This window comes from Pinus tabuliformis, chromosome Q, assembly GCF_031772625.1.
Source record: "Pinus tabuliformis cultivar Carrire ecotype Pingquan chromosome Q, CPIR1, whole genome shotgun sequence".
In the NCBI taxonomy this organism is placed as follows: domain Eukaryota; kingdom Viridiplantae; phylum Streptophyta; class Pinopsida; order Pinales; family Pinaceae; genus Pinus; species Pinus tabuliformis.
In genome coordinates, this window is record NC_142296.1 from 1,309,589,065 (window position 1) to 1,309,597,192 (window position 8,128).

Sequence of the window (8,128 nt, forward strand, 5' to 3'; positions counted from 1 at the left end):
GGTTCAGGCAGTGGAACATCACATCGAACATCAACAACAAGTCCTCCAACTCTTAAAGGATAACCTTGTGTTGGCACAGAATAGAATGAAACAACAGGCAGATCAGCATCGCAGTGAAAGAAGTTTTGATGTAGGTGATTGGGTATTCCTACAGCTACAACCATATAAGCAAATGTCCCTCAAGCAAGCTAAGAAGGATAATAAATTATCACCAAAGTATTATGGTCCGTACAAGGTGTTGCAAAAGATTGGTACTATGGCATACAAATTGGAGCTTCCTGCAGCTTCTCGATTGCACCCAGTTTTCCATGTTTCATGCTTAAAGAAGGTTATAGGCGACAAGCTCCCAGTTCAAACAATATTGCCAGAACTTAACGAAGAAGGAAAAATTATATTGGAACCGGAAGCAGTTATAGAAACAAGAACTCGACAGCTACGAAATCGATCAATTTCAGAGTACCTTATCAAGTGGAAGAACTTATCCGCTGAAGATTCCACATGGGAGGATGAGAATTTTATGCAGAAGTATCCTGAACTACTCAAGCGTTGAGGACAACACTTTTTTGAAGGAGAGGGGCATGTTGGGTCCCTATAATACTAGTGATTACCCCATTATTATTGTAGTTATACCCCTTATTTATATTGTTGTGCCCCCATTACCCCCATATTGTTACTATTGTGCCACATAGAAGCCCACTATTGTTATTGTTGTGCCCTACAATATTATTGTTATGTAGGCTTTGATTGTATTGGGACCACTTAGACTCCTATATATAGAAAGGAGGTATTTTCATTTGTATCATCCAAGAATTGCTCATTTATGTAATGTAAAGGAGGTTGCCCCCTCGAAGAGGCTGAATTCTAAGGCGTGGATCTCTCTTTTCTATCTTTTTGTGAGCTGGTTTCATAACACATTCTCCCTATCTTTCATAAGTTGTTTAGATCTAGTTATCTCAGTGTGAGTAGAGTGATTTTCTTTCCATGCTTGAGCTTGTGGATTTTGTGAAAACCTTGTGAATGTTTTGTGTGTGATCTCATATCTGACGATTCTCTGTGTGGTTGATTTAATTTCCATTTCTAGTTTTATGTATTTTTTTACATTCTTGAAATTACCACATTTCTTTTTCTTCTTCTTCTTCTTCTTCTTCTTCTTCTTCTTATTCTTCTTTGTCTTCTCTCTCTTTTTCTTTTTTTTGAATTTTTTTTTTTCTAATTTCCTTTCGAGAGATTGGTTAAGGTTATGATTTTGAAGTTCAAGTCATTTTCTTTCCAACATACATGTTATTTTACATAAATACAAACTTCGACGATATAATAACAACTGTGGAAGTAAATATTAAACTTCTAACGATTTCATATATGAACGTAACTAAACATTATTTCTTACAGGGATCATTTATGATGTCCCTTTTTTAGAATAACGATTTGAATGGAATTTATCTTTCAAAACAAGTTTTATCAATTTTTTATGACCGAGATCAAAAAAGGATTACCTCCTCGCTTTTGGATAGGTATTCTACTTACAGCACAAGTGTCTTTCCTTTTATGCTATTGCAAGATTTCCTTTCCATTCTTTTGCAGTCATTCTCATTGAGCATTTCATATTTGGAGTGTTTTCATTAAAGTTCAAGCTTGAGTTTTTCCGCAATATTTTCATTTATTTCCAGCTATAACACATTTGTATTCGAGTGATGGGTAATTTGAATAGAACCATTCTACTGTAGGAATAGTGAAGTTTTGCTACAAGAACAATGAGTTCTTAGTACAAGAATAGACCATTCTGGTACAGGAATCGAACATTCCAGGAAATGAACAGAACATTCCATTACAAGAAAAGAGAATTCTTGTACCATAATAGAGTATCCTAGTGCAGGAATGAGACACATTTTGGTACAGGCACGTAGTTTCTCTAGAACAAGAATGAGATACCTTTAGTAAAGGAAACATATTTATAAGTATATTAGAAGATCATTCCTTCTATTGTTTTTAAATCATTGGAATTTTGATTACAAGAACATATTTCATTTTCCAATATTCTTTTTATATTGATTGCAAGGCATGTTTTAATTTTTCTATCAATGTTCATTTACAAAATATTTTTCTTGAATTCAATCTAGTACCTACAGTGGCTTGGTGTTGTTCCACTGAATGTTTTCTCTCCAATTTCATTTCCTATTGGTTATACAGAATTTAGTGAGAAGGTTAGAAGTAGGATTTATAGAAGTTAACGCAGAAGTCTTTAGAATTTCTCCTGCATCGCCTCTAAGCTTACGTAGCCTTCGGTGATAAATTATGTGTTCAAGGAGTATATTGAACTGTAACTCCCACACCCAACATTTTCGAACCATTGTTGGGGAGGTGATTGGAATAAATCTGGTAAAGCATTTTTATTTTTCTGCAATATGGGTAAGTATGCTTTATTTCTTCATGAAATGTGGTTCTATTGTTGAAGTAATTTTATTTGAGTAAATTTGTGTATCGTCTTTTTACTACAACATTTGATTGATTTTTTTACCAGGTTTTTTCAATTTTTAATTTTGGTTGATTTATTTTAAAATGTATTGTAAGAAGAGGTAGGGGTCTGAAGCCTAATAAGGGCTTAATACATAGTAATAAATCAAAAAAAATTTCTCATATTTGGCCTTCTCTAGTAGGCAGCAAGTCCTAGCAAATGCAGACCCACCACATTGGTACTGTTTACCTAGACTCTAGAGACGGTAGTTCAAGAGTTTCGCAACCAACAGGTGGAGGGAAAGAAACTACTAGAAACGAAAAGATTATCCTAAATCATAGTCCACTTTCACATTGTGCTGAGAGTGGTTTGATTGGAAGAATAAGGATGGAGTATCATACTTAAGGAACTGGTGAGAATCAGCTAAATGAGGAACAATCCAATTTTGGATTTCCCATTGTGGATCCGAATGGAGTAGTTTAGATGAACAATATTCTACGCTCCATTCTCCTTCATTTCCATGGTAAGGTACATGGGTGCCAAATTTATTTTCTATTTGAGTTTGATATACTGTGTACAAGCTATGATTATTCTTCAGATGCCTAGAAACTAAAATTATTTCCTAAAACTCTCAAGGATTGAACAATACATTGTTTTGTGGGATTAGGAGGAAATACTATGGCCTCTTACAAACAAAGGAAGAAATTACTTTTGACTAAATAATAGCAATATTGTAAAACAAGACAAATGCAGGATGACATTTTCACTATTTCACAAGGTGAAGAAGAGACCTTGGAATATTACTTAGAATGAGTTTTAACATTCTCCAAAGGTCAAAACACAAATTTAATTTAAATATTATTAGAACCTTGTTCTTGTGAGCACTTACTAATGATGATAGAAATAATTTGAACTTGCTAGGACAAGGGGACACTGCTCAAAAGAATTTTGATCATATGTGTGACTTGTGGAGGAAATTGTCACGAAATCAATCTAGATCTAATAGAGGAATTCGAAGTAATTCTCAAAATACTAGATTTGATTCTAGATATGCTATGATTATTCGCTTGGAAAATAAGATCGACAATCTAAGAAACAAAATTATGAATACTATTAGCAAAAAAATAGATTCTTTATACTTTCAGCAGAAATTAGTAGAAGAGCAAGAAACATTGTCCATTTATTGTCCTAAATGTATGAAAATTCATTTTTTTGTTTAATGTCTTGTGGATGTTAAAAGTGTTAATAAATGTGTGATATGTATAGGAAAACATCATACTGAGCAATGCCCTTCTATAACGGGATAGAAATATTCATTTTAAGGGGAGCATTGGGAACCAGAGCCATTACATGTTATGGGAGCATAGAAATCATGGCCTCAGCTAGGTACAGGTATGAATCCTAAACATACTCCGTATTTTTTGTTTATAATGCACCATCATATTCCTACCAAAATGAAAAGTATTGTCAGTCTTGGCAGCATGGTCATTAATTTCAGTATGGACAATCACCTCCACCTTGGCAACAGGGGTGGATATGGTCACCACAATATCACCACCCTACACCAACACAGTCATGTCCCACTACTTATACCTTATCCCATGGCCCAATCTAGAATGCCATGAGTGTTCCCTCAACAAACAGAGGTCATGCCATCATTACTATTACCACCACCCTTTCAACCATCTCAACTTCCTATACAATTGGTACCAAATCCAAATAATAAAGCTATGAAAAAGATCCATTCTATTAGATCACATCCTTTCTTTGTTTATTAAACTATGCTGATAGGGATTAATGACCATTCACTAAGATTGGGATGCGTAGTAAATCTAGAAAATAAAAAACAAAAACAACCCATGGTGATCATCAAGGAGAAATGTGAGGAGGAAGCTCCTAATCATTTGAAAGGAGATATCACCATTTGACCCATTCCCACACATTCAGAGTCATTAACATCTTCTTCAAACCAACCTCCCTTTCTAGAGAGGCTGGTTACGGGGAAGATGACCTCATGCTTGAGTCTAACCTAGTGACCGAACTTAGGAATATTTGTATAAAGGTTCCTTTACTTCATTCCATTAAATAGATCCCCATCTGTACTAAAATAACTAAGGATATTTGTCTCAAAAAACCAAGGACAAAAAGAGTACAGCCTCATACTATCCAGTTTGTTGGGAGAGCAGCTAAGTTAGTGACAAGGAGTGCTCAAATGGAAAAAATATCGACTGTGGAGACCAACTCGTTTCTTTTTAGATAATTCAAGTCCTTGTATCCAATCTATTAATAGGCCTAGGAGAAGCTATAAATGTTATGGCTAGGCAAACCATGGAACAACTTTAGTTGGACCACATCTGTCCTACCCGCACTGTGCTTGAACTTGCTCACCAATCAAAAATAAAGCCATATGGTATATTAGATTATTTTTTTGTTTCAATTGATCATTGGAAATACAACACATATTTGATTGTGCTTTAACCAAAAAATCCTATTGGAGGACATCCCTTGATTTTGGGACAACCATGACCTGCCACTGTTATGGACCCAACTTACAAAAAGATAGAAAAGATAGATGAGCACCTTAGAAATAAGCCTCTTTGAGGGGGAAACCTCCTTTACATTGCACAAATGAACAATTATTGTATGATACAAATGAAAAGACCTCGTTTTATATATAAGAGTCTAAGGGGTCATAATATAATCAAATCTGACATGACAGTAATAATGTAAGGGCACAATAGTAACAATAGTGGGCTTCTATGGAGCACAATAATAACAATATGGGGACTATGCTGGCACAAAAATATAATAAGGGGGATTTACTAATAACAATAAGGGGTTACACTGGTAGTATAGGGACCTAACATGCCCCTCTCCTTCAAAAAGTGTTGTTCTCAACGCTTGAGTAGTTCTTGATGCTTCTGTATAAATTCTTGTCCTCCAATGTGGAATATTCGGCGGGTAAGTTCTTCCACTTGATGAGATACTCTGAAATTGATCTATTTCGTAGCTTTTTATCTCTCATTTCTGTGACTGCTTCAGGTTCTAATATGATTTTTCCTTCCTTTTCAAGTCTCGCAATACTGCTTGAACTGGGATCTTCTGCAACTTTTGAATGAGTTTCCACTCCTTTGGGCATATGGATATATGTAAGGTCTGATGTTTGGAGAAATATTTCAGGGAATAAAATGAATATCATGATCAGGATCACGAATAGGTGGGAGGCCTTTGGGAGTCTGAAATACCTTGGATGATTGTCCAAAACATTTTGGAGATATCGAGAAATACATGATTTCGATGTGGGATCCTCTAGTGAACATAATTGTGCAATTACACCCCATTGTTATTTATTTAGAAGTTTTTTCATGCTGTTAGAGTTGATTATCTTTTTAGGTTTTCCTTCAATACCCCTCAATTCAACTTCCTTTCCTTCCAAAAAAAAATTCAAGAAAAGTTCTTGAAATTAAAAGCTATCTTACCCAAAGATTGTAGCCATTGGATTCCTAGTAAAACATCAACACCACCTATTGGAATAGAAAGCACTGGGCTATTCAATACATATTCTCCAATGCATAGCTTGACATTATGGCACTTTACAGAGCAATTTATGGTTCCTCCACTTGAAACCATCACCTGACACTCTGATGATGGATATAGGAAGAAATTCAATTCCTTGCCTATCTTATAAGGAATAAAATTATGGGTACTGCCCGAATCAATAAACTTTATTACCTTTTTCTTCTTGATATGTCCTTCTATCTTGATAGTTTGAGGAGTGGTAATTTCTTCCAATGCATTACAAGATATGGTCGGATTAATTTCTTGAGACTCAATGTGATCTTTCAATTCTTCTTGATATGCCCTTCTATATTCATAGTTTGAGGAGTGGTAATTCTGTCCAATGCATTACAAGAGATGGTCAGATTCATTTGTTCTTTCTTGATGTGATCTTTCAATTCTTGAACCTTTTTCTTCTTGATATGTCCTTCTATCTTGAGAGTTTGAGGAGTGGTAATTCTTTCCAATGCTTTATAGCATATGGTCAGATTCATTTCTTCTTTCTTTGGGGTTGGTTCCTCGTGTATACTCTTCTTTTGATGTTTCTTGGTCCTTTTCTTCCTCCTCCCCACAATCTATCTAAAATGATTTCTTCTCGGCGAACTTACGACCTTTAATGTATTTGTTATCATAATTGTAACAAAGCCCTTTTTCTCTTTTTCTTCCAATCGTTGTGGTGTAACCCTTATGAGTTGTGGAAGGCTAGGAGAAATGACACTTCCATATCTATACTTGTGAGGGGTAGACTTCCTTGTTACATAATTTTTCTTTCCACTTTGTAACAAAGCCAATTTTCTCCTTTTTCTTCCAATTTGTGTGGTGTTTCTCTAAAGAAGGTGTTTCTCTTTGTATCCTCATAATCTGTTATCATTTCCTCCGTGAAAATTAACCATGTCACAAGTTGTTTACAAGAAAAAATCCCTTTATACCATAAAAATTGATCCGATTCTAAATATGAAGATGCAATACATACCTTTTGTAATAGTGGTACACCATGTAGATAAAAATATTGCTCCATTTATTGTATCCAATTTATTGGATCCTTTCCATCAAACTTCCTCATATCTCCTTCTCTTGATTTTAGGCCATATACCTTGAAATGACTGTAACTCTGTAATTTTAGATCTTAAATTTTTGAAACCCTCTCCCACAGTAGCACTCTCAGTCCTCTTTCTAACCCCACAAGTCTGATCAGAATTTGATTCTCCAAGAAAGACTTATGCCCAGTCTCATAATATGACCTGATTATATAATGTTTCAGTAGAGAAAACTTATACAATCTGCCACATGTCACTGTTTCAACCTTCAGATCTACCAACTATGAAAAAAAACTACAGCTTGTCCTCTTTCTATAACTTCTTATGAAATTTCAATTTGTTTCTCAAAGGGAATGTTATGATGATTTTCCCAAGGTCACCTCTTTGGAATGTAATTCGAGGGTTTGTAAAAACCCCGACTTCCTCAAACTATATCTTTGAAAATGTAGCAATACAGGATATAAAATTCGGAGCCAAGGTTCAGACTGATGTCTTCTCAAATGGGTTTTTGTTTTAGCTTCTAAAACTTTGTAGCGAAAGAATTATAGTGAATATACCACGATGACCTGATTTAGTTGAAATTATAGAGCTTGCTAAAACCCTAAATTCCTTAGATCATATCTCTGACAATATAGTGAGACAAGCTCTGAAATTTGGACCCAAGATTCAGCATGACCTCCTCTCAAATGTTTTTTTTTTACTTCTGAAATGTCACATAAAAATATTTCTAGCGAAAATGCCACGATGACCTATTTGGAGCATCGAAACCCTAGAATCCAAAGCTTTGATACCAAATGTTATGGAACCAGCTTACAAAAAGATAGATAAGATAGATGAACGCCTTAGAAATAAGCCTCTTCAAGCGGGAAACCTCATTTACATTACACAAATTAATAATTCTTGGATGATATAAATGACAAGAAATCCTTTCTATATACAGGAGTGTAAGGGGTTATAATATAATCAGAGCCGACATAACAATAATAATGTAAGGGCACAATAATAACAATAGTGGGCTTCTATGGGGCACAATAATAACAATATGGGGACTGCATGAGCACAACAATATAATAATGGGGTT